We start from the raw sequence: 18,827 nt of genomic DNA on the forward strand, positions 1-18,827 counted from the left end.
AAGGGTGGTGGTTAGTAGGTCGAGAGAGGTTCTCCTGACCCTCTATTCTGCCCTGGTGAGACCACATCTGGATTATTGTGTCCATTTCTGGGCCCCTCAGTTCCAGAAGGACAGGGAACTGCTGGAGAGAGTCCAGCGCAGGGCAACGAAGATGATGAAGGGAGTGGAGCATCTCCCTTATGAGGAAAGGCTGAGGGACCTGGGTCTCTTTAGCTTGGAGTAGACTGAGGGGTGACCTTATTAATGTTTAGAAATATGCAAAGGGTGAGTGTCAGGAGGATGGAACCAGGCTCTTCTCAGTGACAACCAATGATAGGACAAGGGGTAATGGGTACAAACTGGAACACAAAAGCTTCCACTTAAATTTGAGAAGAAACTTGTTCTCAGTGAGGGTGACAGAACACTGGAACAGGCTGCCCAGGGAGGTTGTGGAGTCTCCTACTCTGGAGACATTCAAAACCGACCTGGACACCTTCCTGTGTAACCTCATCTAGGTGTTCCTGCTCTGGCAGGGGGATTGGACTAGATGATCTTTCGAGGTCCCTTCCAATCCCTAACATTCTGTGATTCTGTGAAATGCAGAGACTAACAGTTATCCTAGCCTTCAATCTACCAGATATCTGCTGGAAGGACAACAGAGCAGAGAGGAAGCAGTCTAGGAAGCTCCTGGAGTATATGAAAGACAACTTCCTAACACAGCTGGTTAGTGAGCCTACCAGGGAAGGAGCCCCACTGGATCTGTTGTTTGTAAATACAGAAGGACAATATGTCAGCTGGAAGTCGCCTTGCTCACAGTGTTCATGAAATGACTGAGTTCAAAGATTTACTACGCATTCATTTTTAAAAGCTAGAATTACTTGCCATTAAAAAACAACAAAAAAAAAGTTTTTCCAGCCTTTGAAATACTGTTAGGTACTTTGTACTGGTTTAAAGTATGTAATTAGTTACAACCAAGACCTTGTTTAATTAATTTATTGCAGTTATGGATTCACAAAGGTGCCTGTAAACTTTAATACAAGTAGCATAGTTCCGCTATCAACAAACCAAGACACAAATACAATTAGATGCTACTTGACAAAGGTGGAAGCTTTCCCTACGAGCTACACAATGTAAATCTAAAAAAACTGACAAGTCTTTCAAGAAGTGGTCTTTTAAGTAGTTTTTTATAGCCTCAGTGCAAAGAAAGTTACAATACTGGAATAAGGAAAATAGTCCTCAGTCCCCAAGGTCAGCTGATCAGAGCCAGCTCAGCCGGAGCGCAGATCGGCAGATTATGTCTTACAGGGGAGTTTTTGGGTTTCAATTTTGCGACCCGGAAGCACCCAGAAGCCCTTGAGAGAGCAGCTGATGTGGTGTGGCTGTTACCACAGTGACGGCCATCACATCCCCGCCCCTCACCTTGAAAAAGCCTCTGAGAGGGCAGCCACGCATCACTGTCCACCAGGCACTGGGAGGGGCAACCAGCTTGTGAAGCGAGTGAGTATCACCCATACTGTGCTACAGCAGTGGGTGTGGTAGCTCGTGCAGCAGGGTGCAGAGGTTGTCACTCCTTGCTTGTTAGACCCTCTCACCTATTGCCAGTGTCCCAGACTGCTGGCGACCATGGTCTCCTCCAGACAGAGAGCGTGTCGCAAAAAGACTGTGGAGACCCAGACGGAGAATCTGCCCTGAACCGTGGCTGTTCAGGTCTCCAGCTGCAGGGAGTGCCAGGGGAGGAAGGCCAGCATTCCACCTGCGTGAGGTGTGAGCAGGTGGAGGATCTGCTCAACATGGTTGCAAAACTTAAGGAGGAGGTCGAGAGACTGAGGACCATCCGGGAGTGTGAAAAGGAGACTGGTGGAGTAATTCCCTGGCGTGCCAGTCAGAAAGGTCCCAGGGAGACAGATACCCTCCAAAAGGTGATGGACCCCCTGCCCTGTCAGGCAGAGGGGGGAGACCTGAGACAGCCCCTTCCCTGGCACTGTCAGGCAGAGGCAGGGGACCAGAAAGATGAGGAGGGTTGGAAGCGAGTTCCAGTTAGGTGTCATGGCCAACCCCACTCCCTACCTTCTTTGCTTCCCCAGATGCTCCTCCGTAACAGGTATGAGGCCCTGGATCTTGAAGAAGAGGTATGTGAGGATGTGGTGCAAGGCCTGCCTACAAGTCATATAGTAAGGTGCAGTTGACTCCACACCTCAAGACTGTCTCTGATAAGAAAGAAAGAAGGGTAATTGTAGTAGGCGATTCCCTTCTGAGAGGGACAGAGGGTCCAATATGCATAGTTGACCCTCATCATAAGGAAGTTTGTAGTCTACCTGGAGCCCGGATCAGGGATATCACCAGGGCACTCCCCAACCTGGTGCAGCCAACGGACTACTACCCTCTGCTGATCTTCCAGACAGGTGGGGAGGAAGCTGCTTCCTGTAGTCTGAGGGGAATGAAGAAAGACTTCAAGGCCTTGGGACAGTTGGTGAAAGAGTCTGGAGGACAAGTGATTTTCTCTTCCTTCCTTCCATTTTCGGGTGACGATGTGGGATGGAATAGGAAAATTCAGTCCATAAATGATTTGCTACAAGACTGGTGCTACAGGCAGGGGGATTTTAACTACCTTGATGTTTGCTGGAAGGACTACTCAGCCAGCCAGCCAGCCACAGTCTAAGAGGTTCCTCCAGTGCCTTGATGATAACTTCCTGATGCGAATGGTGGATGAGTCAACTAGAAGAGGAGCACTGCTGGACCTCATCCTCACTAACAAGGAGGGTCTGGTTGAAGCAGTAAAGGTTGAGGGCTGCCTTGGTTATAGCGACCATGAGATGGTGAAGTTCAGGATTTAATGTGGCAGGAACAGAATAGCAAGCAGAATCGCAACCCTGGACTTCAGTAGGGCAAACTTTGGCCTTTTCAAACAACTGCTAGGGGAAATCCCATGGGCAAGGCTGCTTGAAGGTAAAGGGGCCCAAGATAGTTGGTTAGCATTCAGGGACTGCTTTTACCAAGCTCAAGATCAGAGCATCCCGACACATAGGAAGTCAAGGAAGGGAGCCAGGAGACCTGCATGGTTAAAAAAGGAACTGCTGGGCAAGCTCAAGTGGAAGAGGAGCATTTACAGATCATGGAAGGAAATGGCTGGCTGTGGGAACAGCAGTTCCAGCTAAAGGGCCTTCGACAGATCCGTGTGGTATGTTTTTAATAACAATTATTGGAAAAACATTTTATGTACCATCTTAGTCCAGGTCCGTATCTGTAAATCCTATAAATTGTCACTGACTAATAAAGAAGGCCTCAGCCTGGCTCAGCTCTCTGATCTGCCCAGCCCTGTGCTCCTTCCTGGACAAGATCTCTGTCTGTGCATGAATCTTTGTCTGCGTCCCAGTGTGCGTTGTTTCTAATTGCCGCAAATGGTGCTCTGTGTGAGTGTGTGATCCCTGGAGGCGCTTCAGCGAGCAGTGTGTTTGGCAGCGACCACACAATCTGATGGGTGAGTAAATTTTATTTGTGGCCACATTAATCCCGAGGGTATAAATAGGGACAAGCAGTCCTCGTGGAAGGAGAGAGCTGCAGGATTGCGTTAGTATGGGGCAAGCCACTTCTCAGGAACATAAATTGCATTTGTAGGTTTTACTGCAGATATTGCGTTTTTCTCGGTATCTTATTTCTGAGAAGCAGGTCGCTTCGCTCCTGGTATGGGTGAGAGAGAATTATGCTTGGTTTCCAAGTGAGGGGACGTTTGACAGTAAAATTTGGAAACAGGTTGGGGAACATCTATAAGCACAAAAGAATTTAGGTTTTACAGTCCCCAATGGTTTGCATGCAACTTGGAGATTTGTGTACTTTGTACTATCACAGCTGCAATTGGCAGAGCACATACTACAAGGGCAAATGGGGGAGGATGGACAGAAAAACACAAACGAGCAGGTTGCTAATGATTTGAGTCTTGACAGCACTCATCCTTTTGAGTCAGGCTCTGTAGATCTCAAAAAAGAGTCTGTTTTACATCCATCATTAATGCCATCACAGCTGTGTAAAGATAAGGCAGAAATTTGTGAGGAGCTGGGTCAGGAGTCTAAAACTCTGCCCTCAGCATCTCCTTTGCCTGATTTTAATGATGCTTATACAGCACCCAGTAACCCCTTCATGACTAAGACAGCAGAACACAAAGGGGTGATGCAAAAATGCCGTGATAAGGCTATGGAGCACGGCCATTTTTCTTTTGCCTTTCCAGTTATTTACAAACCACAACAACCACCAGAACATGACAGACTACCTTATACAATGGTTAGGGAGTTAAAAAGAAGTTACACAGTCCTTTTACAATGGGAATTATTGAAGGTATTGGTGCCGCATACGTAATGACTCCACGGGATTGGAAATTGCTTGCTAAAACAATTTTGACAACAGGGCAATATTCTGTATGGCAATTAGAGAATAAAGATCTTGTGATTGAACAGGTCTTGGAAAATTTGTCATCAGGAGCAGGGATAAGTCAGGATATGTTGCTAGGAACCTGACAGTATATCACTCCACAGGTGCAGGCTGGGCTTCCACAGCAGGTTTTTGAACAGGCAACTCATCTTGCTATTAGAGAATGGCGTCGGGTCCCAGAGGCAGGGCAGCGTGTAAGCTCGTTTGCAACAATAAGACAGGGACCGCAGGAGTCTTAAAGAAACTTGATTGACAGACTGCAAACCGCTATAGCAAGGCAGGTTGAAAATGAAGATGCAGCAAAACTTTTACCACTTCAACTGGCTAACTCTGACTGCCAGGCTGCTTTATTGTTGGTGAAAGGTAAAGCCACTGATGTTCCACAATACGTTAAGGTTTGTCAGAATATAGGGACTGAAACACATCGGGCTTCAGTATTAGCAGCGTGTTGTCTCACCACAGTGTAAATCAAGCAAATCTTAAGTGCTTTATTTGCAGTAATGAGGGTCATGTCAGTAAACACTGTCCTCAACAGTGCTATATAATAAAGCAGTCATAGATGTCTTCTTTATTAAGCTGTTTTCTTTGTAGGTATCTGTTTAAGCATACTACAGTTTAATAAGTCTTTACCTGTTATATGGTACAGTAAGTTCACAGACTGCTAAATCATGAAAATCTGTTGACTCAAAATGCACATTTTGTGATTATACAGAAGACCGTGAGTACTTCAGTTCTTTACTGCATGAATGTGATGATAAGATTTTGTGTGTGACAGCTGTTACTTTTCTTTCTAGCATGCTAGCTTTATTCCAATATCCAGACTCACGCAACTTTGTGATAGGCTGTGTCTCATCTTGATGTACTAAATTTGGCTCTTTTGTATACGCACTGGATAAAGAATCCTGATTTTGGGATAACAGTTGTATCACCCCAAATGAGACGCTAATAAAAGCCTTGCCCAGTCCAATTTGCTGTGTTGGCGGGGGGGGCAGGTGCCAATGGGGCTCCAGTGCGCACTGACCTGTTTTGTCAAGGAGACCCAGCAGCACCCCCACCTAGTTGAGCAGTAAGCGGTTCAAAGGTGCAATGCAAAAACTGAGATATTGTCTTGAATAAGTCTGTGATCCATCTGCATATTTGAACTTGGTGCTTGGTTTGCATATCTGAGCTCAGTATTTTAGTTGGTATATGTATATCTGGTACCAAAAGAATTTTGTTTGGGGAGATAATTACAAAATGGGAATCGGTTCCACTACTAAAATACCACCTTGCTCCCCCTTAGGATGCATCCTTATACATTAGAGTAATTGCTCATATTGTTATCTAATAATTTTGAGACCAGAAAAGAACTGAGGTTGTTAAACTCTGATTCTCATTGAATTTGTGTTTGTTGGAGGTACGGGAAATAAAACTAAAAGCTATGATGGATGTGCACTTGTAGAAGGTTGTATTTAAAACTTGCGAGAATATGACCTGATTTGAACTGAGGAAAAGTAAAGTAATGGATTGATGGTTAATATGCTGTTTATTGACAACTGTAAGAAATTGCAAAAGGTACATGGGGCAGAGGAATGTAACTATTGGTCAGCTAATTAGAATTGCATATAGAGTGTATTATGGCTGGAATGAAATGGGAAAATAAAAAAGCAAAATAACCCAGGCCTGTGCTGTACTGTTTGAACATAAATTCCAGGTCTGGGTCAAGCTGCTAGATAAACTTAGCTCCCTGGCAGCTCCCACTTAGCACCAGCAATTAACGACACCTGCATGGCCTCGCCTGTATCTAAACCGCAGCAAGAAGAGAAAGTAAAAGAAATAAATAAAAACAGAAAAACCTTGCTGCCTGCTTCCAAGGCAGTGAAAGGGGGGTTTTCTCTCACCCCCACTGCAGCGATGTTGTAATAATGAATGGAGCAGCATCCTGGTTTTGTTAAAAACAAGACCAGTTCTCTTTTAGTGATTTTTTCTTTCAGCTAAGTTCTTCTAGGTGGCTGTACTTTTCTGAGTTTTAGCCTGCATATTTTTCCTTGGATGCTGTACTCAGTGCTGATAAGAGACCAAGGGAATGCTGAAGAAGCTCGTGTTTAGATTTATTACTATGGTAGCTAAGACAGACTGATAAGTTTTCCCACATTCCGTTGAGAGAGGGGTGTGTTTGAGGAGGGGTGGATGGAACAGGTGACTAGAATGACCAACGGAAGTATTCCATCCCATAATCGTCATACCCCCTACATAAGAGGGTGATCACGAGGGTCAAACTCTCTTCGACCACGGCTGGCATCTAGAGAGGACCCTGTCTGTCTGCCTGAGATCTGGAAGGCCTCAGGCCCTGCATCCCTGCAAACCAGGTTCTGGTTTGCTGTGAAGTCCCGCCCATGACTTCCAGGGGCCTGGCCTGCACCTGCTGGAGCTGCCAGCTCTGCACACCCAGCTCCACCGCTGCTGCTGGGGTGATACCAACTCCACATGGAGCACTTGAGATTGGTTTTGTAGATTTTGTATATATTCTCTATTTATTAGTAGCCTTAGTAAAACCCTTTAAAACTCTCCAACTTGAAGTCTAAGTCTCTCCTCCTTTCCCCTTATCTTTCTTATCATCTTTCCAATCTAAAGGAAAGGGGTGGTGGGAGGTAAAGGGGATAACAGAGAGCGTCTGCCATGGTTTATTGCCGCCTTGCCTTAAACCGTGACAAGCAGTCTGAGGATGAAATTTAAAGGCATCCCTAGCAGATCTGTAGTTCTAGTGAAACAGGGAAATTAAACCAAAAAATTTGTTAATAGACTTATTCTGTGGTAACTAGTTGTAAAAGACTTCTTAGTAATTTCACCGTGATAGTTTTTGAGATCACGGGAAACAAAGAAAGACCATTTTTTGAAACCACTGGAATGCCAAATTTGGAACAAAGTTTTAACCGATGAATTTTTGTATTTGCCACTAAGCCCTATACCTCTCTTGGGTCAAGATTTGTTAAGTAAATTGTAAGCTCCAATAACGTTTTCTGAGAATTCTGTTCAGCTGCATGTCCCACAAGAAGCTGCATGGATGGTGCAGAACTGCTTGCTGCAAGCAAGCAATCTCCAAACAAATTTTGGATGCTGTATTTCCACTAGTATGGGCAGCCAAAGTATCAGTAAAGCCAACACTAGATAGAACTAGACAGAACTAGACAGAGCTCAAACAGGACTTCAATCCAGTAAGGGAAAACAATATCCAATAAATATGACAGCCAAAATGGAGTTAGAGACTTTGATGAACAATTTTATGACAACCTTACAGGCTGATCGCATTCAATTGGACTTGCATATTTGTCTATTTATAGTTACAACACAGAAACAACCTGTGGCTATTGTAGGACAGTATGATAAGAATGCTAACAGACTGACACACCTGGAATGGATTATTTTTTTTTTTCCCCAATTCTTTCCATACAACTATTACTCAGCTTCTAAAATTGATTGTTACTCTGATCAAAAAACACAAAGAGTGGATTCAGGTCTTAATAGGCCATGACCCATCTGTCATATACGTGCCACAACAGATTAAAACTGACAACGGTCCTGGATACACTGCTAGATCCCACGCAATATTTTTTGCAGCAATGGGGTGGTTCACATGTCACAGGTATTACACATTCTCCCACTGGACAGGCTATCATTGACTGAGCACATTCTACACTGAAACGGATGTTATTAATCAGAACAGGGGGAATATGATGCCTCAAGAACAATTACACAACGCAATATATAATTTAAATTTTTTGAATCATACTATGCCTCCTCCCTCTATCCCAGCAGTGGAAAAACACTTCCGTGTTCCAGTCACTATCTCAGAAACCAAAGGTTTTGTATCAAGACTCTCTGCACAACAGTCAATAGCAAGGGCCTGTAGAGTTAATCACCTGGGGAAGGTGGTATGCTTGTGTTCTTCTTCCAACAGGACCAAAGTGGCTTCCTGCAAAATATATTAAACCTGACTATGAGTCGGACAAACATGACGCAGGACCTAATGCCATAGATACAGCGTCTGTCTCTGCAGCAGAGGGCAACAAAGAAACAGAAGAGACCAAAGGAAGAAGCACTAGCATATCAGAATGATACAGATATACATTATTTGGACCAGGGACTAACTGTGGTCTACCTTGACTTCAGTAAGGCATTCGGTACAGTCTCCCACAGCATCCTTACAGCTAAACTGAGGGAGTGCGGTCTGTACGATCAGGTAGTGAGGTGGACTGTGAACTGGCTGAAGGGAAGAAGCCAGACAGTCGTGGTCAATGCGGCAGAGTCTAGTTGGAGGCCTGTATCTAGTGGAGTGCCTCAGGGGTCAGTACTGAGGCCTATAATATTCAGTATACTTATCAATGATTTGGACGAGGGAATAGAGTGTACTGTCAGCAAGTTTGCTGCTGACACCAAACTGGGAGGAGTAGCTGACACGCCAGAAGGCTGTGCTGCCATTCAGAGACCTGGACAGGCTGGAGAGTTGGGCAGGGAAAAATTTAATGAAATATAACAAGGGCAAGTGTAGAGTCTTGCATCTGGGTAGGAACAACTCCAGGTTCCAGTATAAGTTGGGGAATGACCTATTAGAGAGGAGTGAAGGTGGAAGGGACCTGGGGGTCCTGGTGGACAGCAGGATGACCATGAGCCAGCACTGTGCCCTTGTGGCCAGGAAGGCCAATGGCATCCTGGAGTGTATTAGAAGGGGAGTGGTTAGTAGGTCGAGAGAGGTTCTCCTGACCCTCTATTCTGCCCTGGTGAGACCACATCTGGAATATTGTGTCCAGTTCTGAGCCCCTCAGTTCAAGGACAGGGAACTGCTGGAGAGAGTCCAGCGCAGGGCAACAAAGATAATTAAGGGAGAGAAGCATCTCCCTTACGAGGAAAGGCTGAGGGAGCTGGGGCTCTTTAGCTTGGAGGAGACTGAGGGGTGACCTTATTAATGTTTATAAATATATAAAGGGTGAGTGTCACAAGGTTGGAGCCAGGTTCTTCTCGGTGACAACCAATGATAAAACAAGGGACAATGGATACAAACTGGAACACAGGAGGTTCCATTTAAATTTGAGAAGAAACTTATTCACGGTCAGGGTCACGAAGCACTGGAACAGGGTGCCCAGGGGGTTGTGGAGTCTCCTTCTCTGCAGACATTCAAAACCCGCCTGGACACCTTCCTGTGTAACCTCATCTAGGTGTTCCTGCTCTGGCAGGGGGATTGGACTAGATGATCTTTCAAGGTCCTTTCCAATCCCTAACATTCTGTGATTTTGTGATAAGTCTACTCAGATTGCCTTTTTAAAAAATAAGTAGCACAGTTAAATTTTATATTCTCCTCAGATTGCTGTGTCACTCAAAGTTACATCTGTAACCCATTAGATGCTAGGAGCCCAAGGGGAACTCAGGTTAGACAAGCAATGAAAAACTTGAACTTTTTTTTCCACATAAAATATATATTCCCACAGCATCCAAGGTAAAAAATAAATAAATAAAACACCACACAAAACAGACAAGTGTAAAACTGGAGCAGTTACACGCCTTATTTTTCAAAGGTGTTTTCTCCAAACAGCTAATACAATCCCACAACACACTACAGAAGTCCCAGGAAACACCAAGTGGCACAAGATGCTTCCAGGAGCTGTGACAAGGCTTTTATCTGCTCATTCCTGGCAAGGTTAGGACAAAAAAAACAGCGGCTAGGCTGGACTCCTGAATTCTAGGCACCGTGTGGGGCCGTGATGGAGGTCACCCCCTACCGTGGCAGTGAACACAGAAAGGTACTCACGTCTTCCTAAAACCCCTCGGCCGGCGCGGAGGATGCCCGACGCTGGCGAGGCCGCCCCTCCAGCCCTGCTGAGACCAGGCCCCCGAAGCGCCGCGGAGCCGTGCCCACCAGCCACGGGGAAAGGGGGACATGAGGCCTGCACCCGTTCCTCCATAACGCCCTGCCGCCTCCCGCCCGCGCGCAGCGGGGCTAACGGCAACGGGCCCGGCGCCCCCGCGGCTGCGACAAGGCGGGTGAGCCCCAGCCGCGCCAGCCCCACTCACCTGAACGACGAGGGCCCTTCCTGGCCTCTCCCCCAGGAGACAGCAACTGGAGCATGGACAACAACACCACCACGCTACACCCCCGACACCAGAGAAAACGTTACTGGAAGCCGCGGGGCTCCGCTGAGCGACGTCACTTCCTCCTTCCGCCGGAACAGACAAGCACCGTACAGAGCAACCACTAGCCACCGCTCCCACCAGCGCCCCCCCGCGGCGCAAAGCTGCGCTAGGGGCGGAGCCTCCCGGTCCCGCCCCTCCCTCTCCTCTCCCCGCCCTCGCGGCGCCTTGTGAGGACTGGCGTGCACCCCTCACACGCTCCGGGTGTGCCCCCCTGTGACACGTACCCCCTTTCTCCCCCTAGAGAGCACCCCCCAAAACCCCCGAGCAGTCCCAGACCCAGTGAGGCCCCTGTAGGGCATCGCCTGGCACCTGGCCTCGGCCAGACTCTGGTACGTCGACGTGTCTGTGCCCATGGCGGTGGGGCAAGGAGGAGGTGCGAGCAGCCAACGCCGCGTGAGGGACAGAGCGGCAAAGCAGCCACCGCCACAGCCAGTTCACACCGGCTGGAGCTGTGAGTCACCACCACAGAGGAAAGCTGAGGCAGCCGATGGCTGGTAAATCAGCCAGGAGGGAGACCTGACTATGGGCTAATGGCTAACCGCTTTCTTTAGTTTACCAGCAGCGAAGCAGAAGTGTGCAAACCAAGCACAGCAGTTGGAGCCGACTCACAGGATGAAAAGAGCAGAGGAGGAAGCAGAAGGAAACCAGGAAACGAAAAGAAAGAAACGTCTTCCCCCAGCACAGGGGCCAGGTGATGAGGAGGGCGGAGCTCAGGAGAGAAACAAGCAAAGGCAGCAGGAGCCCAGCACCGCAAACGTCTCTCACCAATCTCTTGGCCAGTCCTCATTCTTCCTCCAACGCTGATCCTGGTGATACTGCCTCTGCAGTGAGATCAGAGACCTAGGGGCTAGGTGGGGGAAGCATGGTGTGTGCACATACGCAGGCACATCGCAAGAAGAGCCAGAGGCCATGGATGCATTTGCAAAGAGCAAGTTTTATTTTAGTTACCTCTCTACTGGGGGATCTCCGAAGCCACACCTAAGCTCCCAGGCAGAGGTGACACAAACGGGGACGCAGGCGCTGGTCAGTTCAGCCCTGCTGGAAGATCGCTGGGCCTGTTGAGCTCGTCTGTATTTCAAGGCTTCAGGCAGGCGCAGCCTCCCGCTCTTTCTCACAACAAAGCAGAAATCTCAGACACAGTGATAAGGTGCCCAGAGTTTCTCCCAGGCCTGTGTTATCTAACACAGAGCTTCTACTCATCAAGCACACAAGGTCAGTAAGACAATTAGTGTGATGTGTGTGCTTTTTCTACAGACAGGTGCAAGTCACTTGAGCGTATTTACATTTAACTAACCTCCTCGCCAAATCTTCCGCTATATCCCCATACACATGGTGTGCAATTAGGGCGACATTATAATGCATACATTAAACGTTCTGATGTTTCTTAATCAGAGTATTTAGCTATGCAGCCCTGGTGTATATATGCTGCACAACTGCACAATACATAAACGCCTGGTAAATTCAAGTGTTAAACATGCATTGTACAGCAGAGGCACCCTTGGAGGATCCAGCTCCTTCACAGCCACTGTTTGTGGCACATCAGTTATAGCGTTGACAATAGTACAGAAACATGTATATGCATCTACCCCCATCACCACCCAAATCACGTACATGGACTTGGTAAACAACAGACATCACATACTACCTCAGGAGAATTTATCACACTGAGGAGAAATAAGAATGAGAGACTGAGGTACAAGTAGAACTACGTATTCAGGAATTCGTGATTCTCTTTTAAAACAGTACTTTGCAAGATATTTGTCACCAAGCATATAAAAAATTTCCTTTGCAAGAGCACCAGCCTTGTTGGTACATCCAATATTGGCAATGTCACCATAAGAAAGAACAAGCAGGGCGCTAATAAAATCTGTACTTAAGATAAAACTTGCCCTGTGTGGGGCTGCTGGGAGCTCCAATCCAGAGTCTGCTCTGATTTCCTATGTGTTTTGAGCCATGCCCTCCCACCAACTAAAATCAAACTCGACAACCTTGCAGGCTACTTCTGGGAAAATAATCCATAAACTTTATTTACAGGGAAGGATGTGCATTGGATGCACAGCTCCTGAAAGACACCTGGAGGATGGCATGCTCTTGCACAGGTGTTAGGACATGGCAGTGAGGAATAGGCAATGCAATTTTTGATGGCATACAAAAAAGCATAAAGACGCAAGGGTGATGAGCATCTGCCTTGCATTTCCAAGAAGAGTGATAAATGGTAAGGAACTCAAAGATCCACAACTGAAGGAATCAGCAGGCTAGAGGCATTATGAAAGAAAAAAAAAAAAAAGAAATTCTGACTGTCCTAGTTTTGTTTAAAACAAGACCAGTTCTCTTTCAGTGAATTTACCTTTCAGCTAAGTTCTTCTGAGTAACTGCACTTTTCTGAATTTGGCTGCATGGTTTTCAGACACTGTTCACTCTGGAGCTGATAAAGGTAGCAATGCTATGCAGAAGAGGCCCAAGTTTAGACTTATTGCTATGGCAGCCAAGATTACTGATAAATTTTGCACGTCCCGTAAGTGAGAGGGGCGTATTTTCAAGGAGGGGCAGATGGAACAGGTGACCAAAATTGACCAACTAAGTATTCCATCCCATACATCATGGGAGATCATGAGGGTCTCACTCTCTTCGACCATGGCTGGCATCTGAAGAGGACCCTATCAGTTCTGCCTGCAATCCTAGGCCTAGTTCTAGGCCCTGCATCCATGAATCCAGTTCCAGTTTACTGCTGAGTCCAGCCCAGGATTTCCAGGTGCCTGCCCTGCAGCTGCTGGAGTAATGCTGCAGTGATGAGAAGAAAGCATACAGATGCAGACAAAGATGCACAGACACAGAGTTCTTTTTGGCAGCGAGAGCAGAGCCAGACAGAGCAGAGCAGAGCTGAGCCAGGCTGAGCCCTCTTTTATTAACAGTTCTCTATTTATAGGTTTACAGATACGAGCCTGGATCAAGAGGTTAGACAGGATTTTTTTCAAAAAATATTATTCCAAACACACCACAGTCATCTGGTGTCTGTTTTCAGTCATGTTCCCATGCATATCTTGTGGGCAGCGTTATGACTGTCCTGGTTTTGTTAAAAACAAGACCAGTTTCTCTTTTAGTGAATTTTCCTTTCAGCTAAAGTCTTCTAAGTAACTGCACTTTTCTGAAGTTGGATACATGTTTTGGTAGACATAGAAATGGAAATGGAATGCAAGGTCGCTGATAAGGATGCACATCCAGTAAGTGAGAGGGGCAAGGAGGAGTGAACTGAACAGGTGACTAAAAGACTAAAACTGACCAACTAAGTATTCCATCCCATTCACGTGATACGCCATATAAAAGCGGGAGATCACGAGGGCCTCATCCCTTTTTTCTCCTCTTTGACTATGGACGACATCTGGGGAGAACCCTGTGAGTTATCCCTGCAAATCTGAGACCTAGTGACAGACCTTGCATCCTTGAATCCAGTTCCGATTTGCTGAAGAGTCCAACCTAGGACTTCTGGGTGCTTGCTCTGCTGCTGCTGGAGCAGTGCTAGATTTTGCTGGGGAATTCAAGATTGGTTTTGTATATTTTGTATTATTTTCTCTATTTTATTAGTAGCATTAGTAAAACATTTTAAACTTTTTCCAACTCTCTCTCTCTCTTTGTCTCTCTTTGCCCTCCTATCACCTGTACTTAGTATGGAGGGGAGGCTAAGGGGGCTGGGAAGGAGAGGGGGTTAACAAAGCATCTGCCACGGTTTATTGTCACCCTGGAATCAAACCTTGACAATGACCCACTCATTCACATGCCCAGGCCCAATGTTCACGCATCATACATATGGGGGCAGTTTTCTGGCCTGAGATGTCCTTCTTGCTGGTCTGGGCTATCAGTCCTCACACTCATAAAAAACATACTTCTGTATAACCTGTCCAAAGCCCTTTAGCTGGAACCTCACGTCCTGCCATTCCCACATCTTCCCCTTTTTTGTTTTTGAACACTGGGTTCACAGTGAGTGCAACAAGGACCCTGGCTTTTTTCTCCTTTACATTCTGTATCATTCTCCAGATGATTTGGAGGACTACAAGAAAAAATATTACACAAGCACATCCAATTCCCACAAAAACCCATATCTGCAGATTGAGGCCTAAAACCCATGTATTTGGGTCTAACCACTTTAGGCTATTAGATAATGTTAGCCATTATGTCTTGCAGTGTTAATTCTTGCAAATCATGCAATTGTTTTTGCAGGGCACTGGCTAAATCCTGAACCAGGCCTTGCACATTAGCTGAGAATGTTCTCTGGAGATGTTGTTTCACTTGAGTCCACTCATAAACACTATCATTCCATTTTAACAATGTTACACTGTCCTGGTTTTGTTAAAAACAAGACCAGTTCTTTTTTAGTGAATTTTCCTTTCCGCTAAGTTCTTCTAAGTACCTTCTAAGTAACTGCATGTTTTTTGGACACTGTGCTCCGGACTGATAAGAGTGACAGCAATCATGGGTTTAGGAGGGGCAGGTCCAGTCTGACTAACCTGATCTCCTTTTATGATCAGGTGACCCACCCGGTGGATGAGGGGAAAGCTGTAGACGTGGTCTATCTAGACTTCAGCAAAGCCTTTGACACTGTCTCCCATAATATACTCCTGCAAAAGCTGGTAGCCCATGGCTTGGACAAGTGCACTCTCTGCTGGGTTAAGAACTGGCTGGAGGGCCGGGCCCAGAGAGTGCTGGTGAATGGGGCTGCATCTAGCTGGCGGCCAGTCACTAGTGGTGTCCCCCAGGGGTCAGTGTTGGGTCCAGTCCTGTTTAACATCTTTATTGATGATTTAGATGAGGGGATTGAGACCATCATCAGCAAATTTGCTGATGACACCAAGCTGGGAGGGAGTGTCGACCTGCTGGAAGGCAGGAGGGCTCTGCAGAGGGATCTGGATAGACTGGAAAAATGGGCCGATTCCAATGGGATGAAGTTCAACAAGGCCAAGTGCCGGGTCCTGCACTTTGGCCACAACAACCCCCTGCAGCGTTACAGGTTGGGCACAGAGTGGCTGGAGAGCAGTCAGGCAGAAAGGGACCTGGGGGTACTAATTGACCGGAAGCTCAACATGAGCCAACAGTGTGCCCAGGTGGCCAAGAAGGCCAATGGTATCCTGTCCTGTATCAGAAATAGCGTGGTCAGCAGGACAAGGGCAGTGATCCTTCCCCTGTACTCTGCATTGGTGAGGCCACACCTGGAGTATTGTGTTCAGTTCTGGGCCCCTCAGTTCAGGAAAGATATTGAAGTGCTGAAGCGGGTCCAGAGAAGAGCAACAAGACTGGTGAAGGGACTTGAGCACAAGACCTATGGGGAGAGGCTGAGGGAGCTGGGGTTGTTTAGTCTGGAGAAGAGGAGGCTTAGAGGTGACCTCATCACTCTCTATAACTACCTGAAGGGAAGTTATAGCCAGGTGGGGATTGGTCTCTTCTCCCAGGCAGTTAGCAATAGGACAAGGGGGCATGGGCTTAAACTCTGCCAGGGGAAATTTAGGCTGGATATTAGAAAGAAATTCTTTATGGAGAGAGTGATCAAGCATTGGAATGGCCTGCCCAGGGAGGTGGTGGACTCACCGTCCCTGGAGGTTTTTAAACTGAGATTGGACATGGCACTTAGTGCCATGATCTAGTAAATGGACTGGAGTTGGACCAAGGGTTGGACTTGATGATCTCTGAGGTCTTTTCCAACCCAGTCGATTCTGTGAAGAGGTATAGGGCTTTCTGGCAAATACAAGAATTCGTCGGTTAAAACTTTGTTCCAAATTTGGCATTCCATTGGTTTCAAAAAATGGTCTCGCTTTCTCGCTTTCTCTCTCATGACCTCAAGCACAATGAATTTACTAAGAAGTCTCTTACAACTAGTTACCACAGAATAAGTCTATTAAAAGATTTTTGGTTTAATTTCCCAGTTTCATTAGAACTATGGATCTGCTGGGAATGCCTTTAAATTTTACCCTCGGACTCCTTAATTCATTATTACAGTTCTCCAGCAGTAACATCGCTGTGGCAGGGGGGAATAAAGCCCCCTTTTGCCACTTTAGCAGCAGGCAGCCAGCTTTTTCTCTCTCTCTTTCTCTCTTTCTCTCTTTTTCTTTTCTTCTTGCTGCAGTTTAGATACAGTCAAGGCCATGCAGGTGGTGTAATCGCTGGTACCAAATGGGAGCTTCCTGGCCCTGACAGACTCCTAGGTTACAATGAGCTGAATTTATCTTGCAACTTGACACAGGCCTCAAATTTATGTTCAAGCTGTATAGCACAGGCTTGGGATATTTTGCTCTTTTATTTTTCGATTTCATTTTAGCCTGTGGGGTCCCGGTCCAGTTTCGTGGAGTCATTTGTTCTGGGTTGACCGGTATCATCATTGGGGCCTCTTGTTTAAATTTGAGTTCCCGACCATACATAATTTGCAAACATGCTGCTTTTTGTACATTTTCAACCAATTGATCGACTGTCCCTACAATAGCAAGAGGATCTCCTCTTTCCAGAGGATTTAGACCTCCTGCCCAATAAGCAGCTCTTTGCATTAAAGACCAGGGTGCATGGCAGTTGCCAGTTGTTAAAAACACTCCTGGTCCCCAATAACCTTCAGCCTCCTTTTCATTTAATAATATCTGATCACCCCCAGTCAGTGAGACTCTCCAAACGTATTCTGTCTCAGTTTATTTTGGAGTGCAGCTAAAGTCTTTTTTCAACTTAGATAGTTCTGTAACCATGTACAGAACCTCTTTGGTAATAATTTGGGGGCATTCGTCCTCGCCGTTCTCAAACTGAAATTCAGTTTTGATTAAAGGTCATAGAAAACAGGCAGGGACATCCAGTTTGTCCAATCTTAATTTTGCTTCTTCCAGTTCATTATTAGGAAATTCAATCTCCCTTTTAGGGAGCGGAGGGCTGTCCTCGCCCACGAGGAGCTGCCTCCTTAAAACAGATTTTAAATGAATCATTTGGGTCTTTTTATTTTCCAATTGTTCTTTCAAACTTTGAATTTGCTCTTGCAAAGACTGTATAATTTGGGATTCTGCTGTGCGCTGTAGATCCCGAGTTTCCACAGCGGCAACTAAGCTAGCACCCAATACAGCACAAATAATTTTTTTCCTGGACCAAAATCTTGCATCATTTTGTAAAGTGCTGATTCGGTCCACCACACTTTGCAAATTATACCAGTTTTTCTGTGCCCCGTCTGCACCTGATACTGAAGGACAGGCATTATGTTTTTTCAAAAGATTATATAATGCGTCTTTTCCCGTAGGGCAGGTATGCTCATTGTTGTCCATGCTCAATTAGCGGGGTAATCGTCCCAGGGAGGCAACACACAAAACCCAAAAATACTACGAAGTATTACCCCTAACTTCCACCGAGAGGTTCACACGTACAAGTAAACGACAAATAAGCATACAAGGGGCAACTGTCTCAGGGAGGCAACATGTAAGTACTACAAAATTTTGCCCCTAACTTCCCTGAGAGGCACACACAGAAAAGTAAACTATGGGTTAAAAAGAACAGAAAAAATGCGGTACTCTCACTTCAAGGAATCCTGTCCGTGGTGTCAATAAAAAATGTCAGGTTCTGGTCCAATTTCAGACTCAGGAAGGTTCAAAAATTATTCCAAGAGTGATATTAAGACACAAACGAGGTCAGATGCCGCTAAAACAATATTATTTTATTTTTATGCCTAAAGACACAGTAAATCTATTTCATTTTCACACCTAAAGCTAGAGCAACAAAGAAAAAGAGGGGGAGAAATTAGGAGGAAAGTTAAGCAAGCATATGAGAAGGTAAGCAAGAGATAGTCACCACCAGGGATCCAGCCGTCGTCTCCTGTGGGGCAGCTCTCAGGTTTCAGGCCTTGGTAGTGCTGGCAGTTTGCAGTTCTCAGGTTGTGCCAGTAGCAGAGTCCAGGTTCCAGTATCAGAGTCCAGTCCCGGTAGGTGCCAGCAGTGTTCAGGTCTCAGGTCCACCGGTCCCAGGTGACAGGTTTTGGTCCTGGTGGTGGATGGCCACACTTGCAAGTCGTAACTTGGTCATTTTATGGCAGTTGGTGGCGGGCATTGCCTGAGCACACTGCAGGCCTAGTCACAGATGTTGGTGGCTGATATCACTGGAACTTCACTTAAGCTTACATAAGCTTCAAGCAATCTTTGAGTTTTAGCAATTCACGGTGATCATGCATTTTGCACTTTAATTCACTGTATTTAGGCCTTTACAGCGGGCCCAATTAAGCAAGCAGCGTGAGCAAGCATTTTTCTGTAACAATCAGG

The 18,827-nt window shown here is 46.2% G+C and overlaps 1 protein-coding gene and 1 pseudogene across 2 annotated transcripts in view; both read right to left on the reverse strand.

Moving 5' to 3' along the window:
* The window catches only part of LOC136114665 (protein ARK2N-like), a 74,976-nt gene extending 64,399 nt beyond the window's left edge, over positions 1-10,577 (reverse strand). For both annotated transcript variants that reach the window (XM_065860099.2, XM_065860101.2), the window contains exon 1: positions 10,447-10,577. The gene's annotated coding sequence lies outside the window, so the exon portion shown is untranslated. The remainder of the gene's footprint in view (positions 1-10,446) is intronic.
* Positions 10,578-11,406: 829 nt separating this feature from the next.
* Positions 11,407-17,843, reverse strand: LOC136114560 (uncharacterized; annotated as a pseudogene).
* Between the last annotated feature and the right edge of the window lie 984 nt (positions 17,844-18,827).

Source organism: Patagioenas fasciata, chromosome W (assembly GCF_037038585.1).
Source record: "Patagioenas fasciata isolate bPatFas1 chromosome W, bPatFas1.hap1, whole genome shotgun sequence".
NCBI classification, from domain to species: Eukaryota; Metazoa; Chordata; class Aves; order Columbiformes; family Columbidae; genus Patagioenas; species Patagioenas fasciata.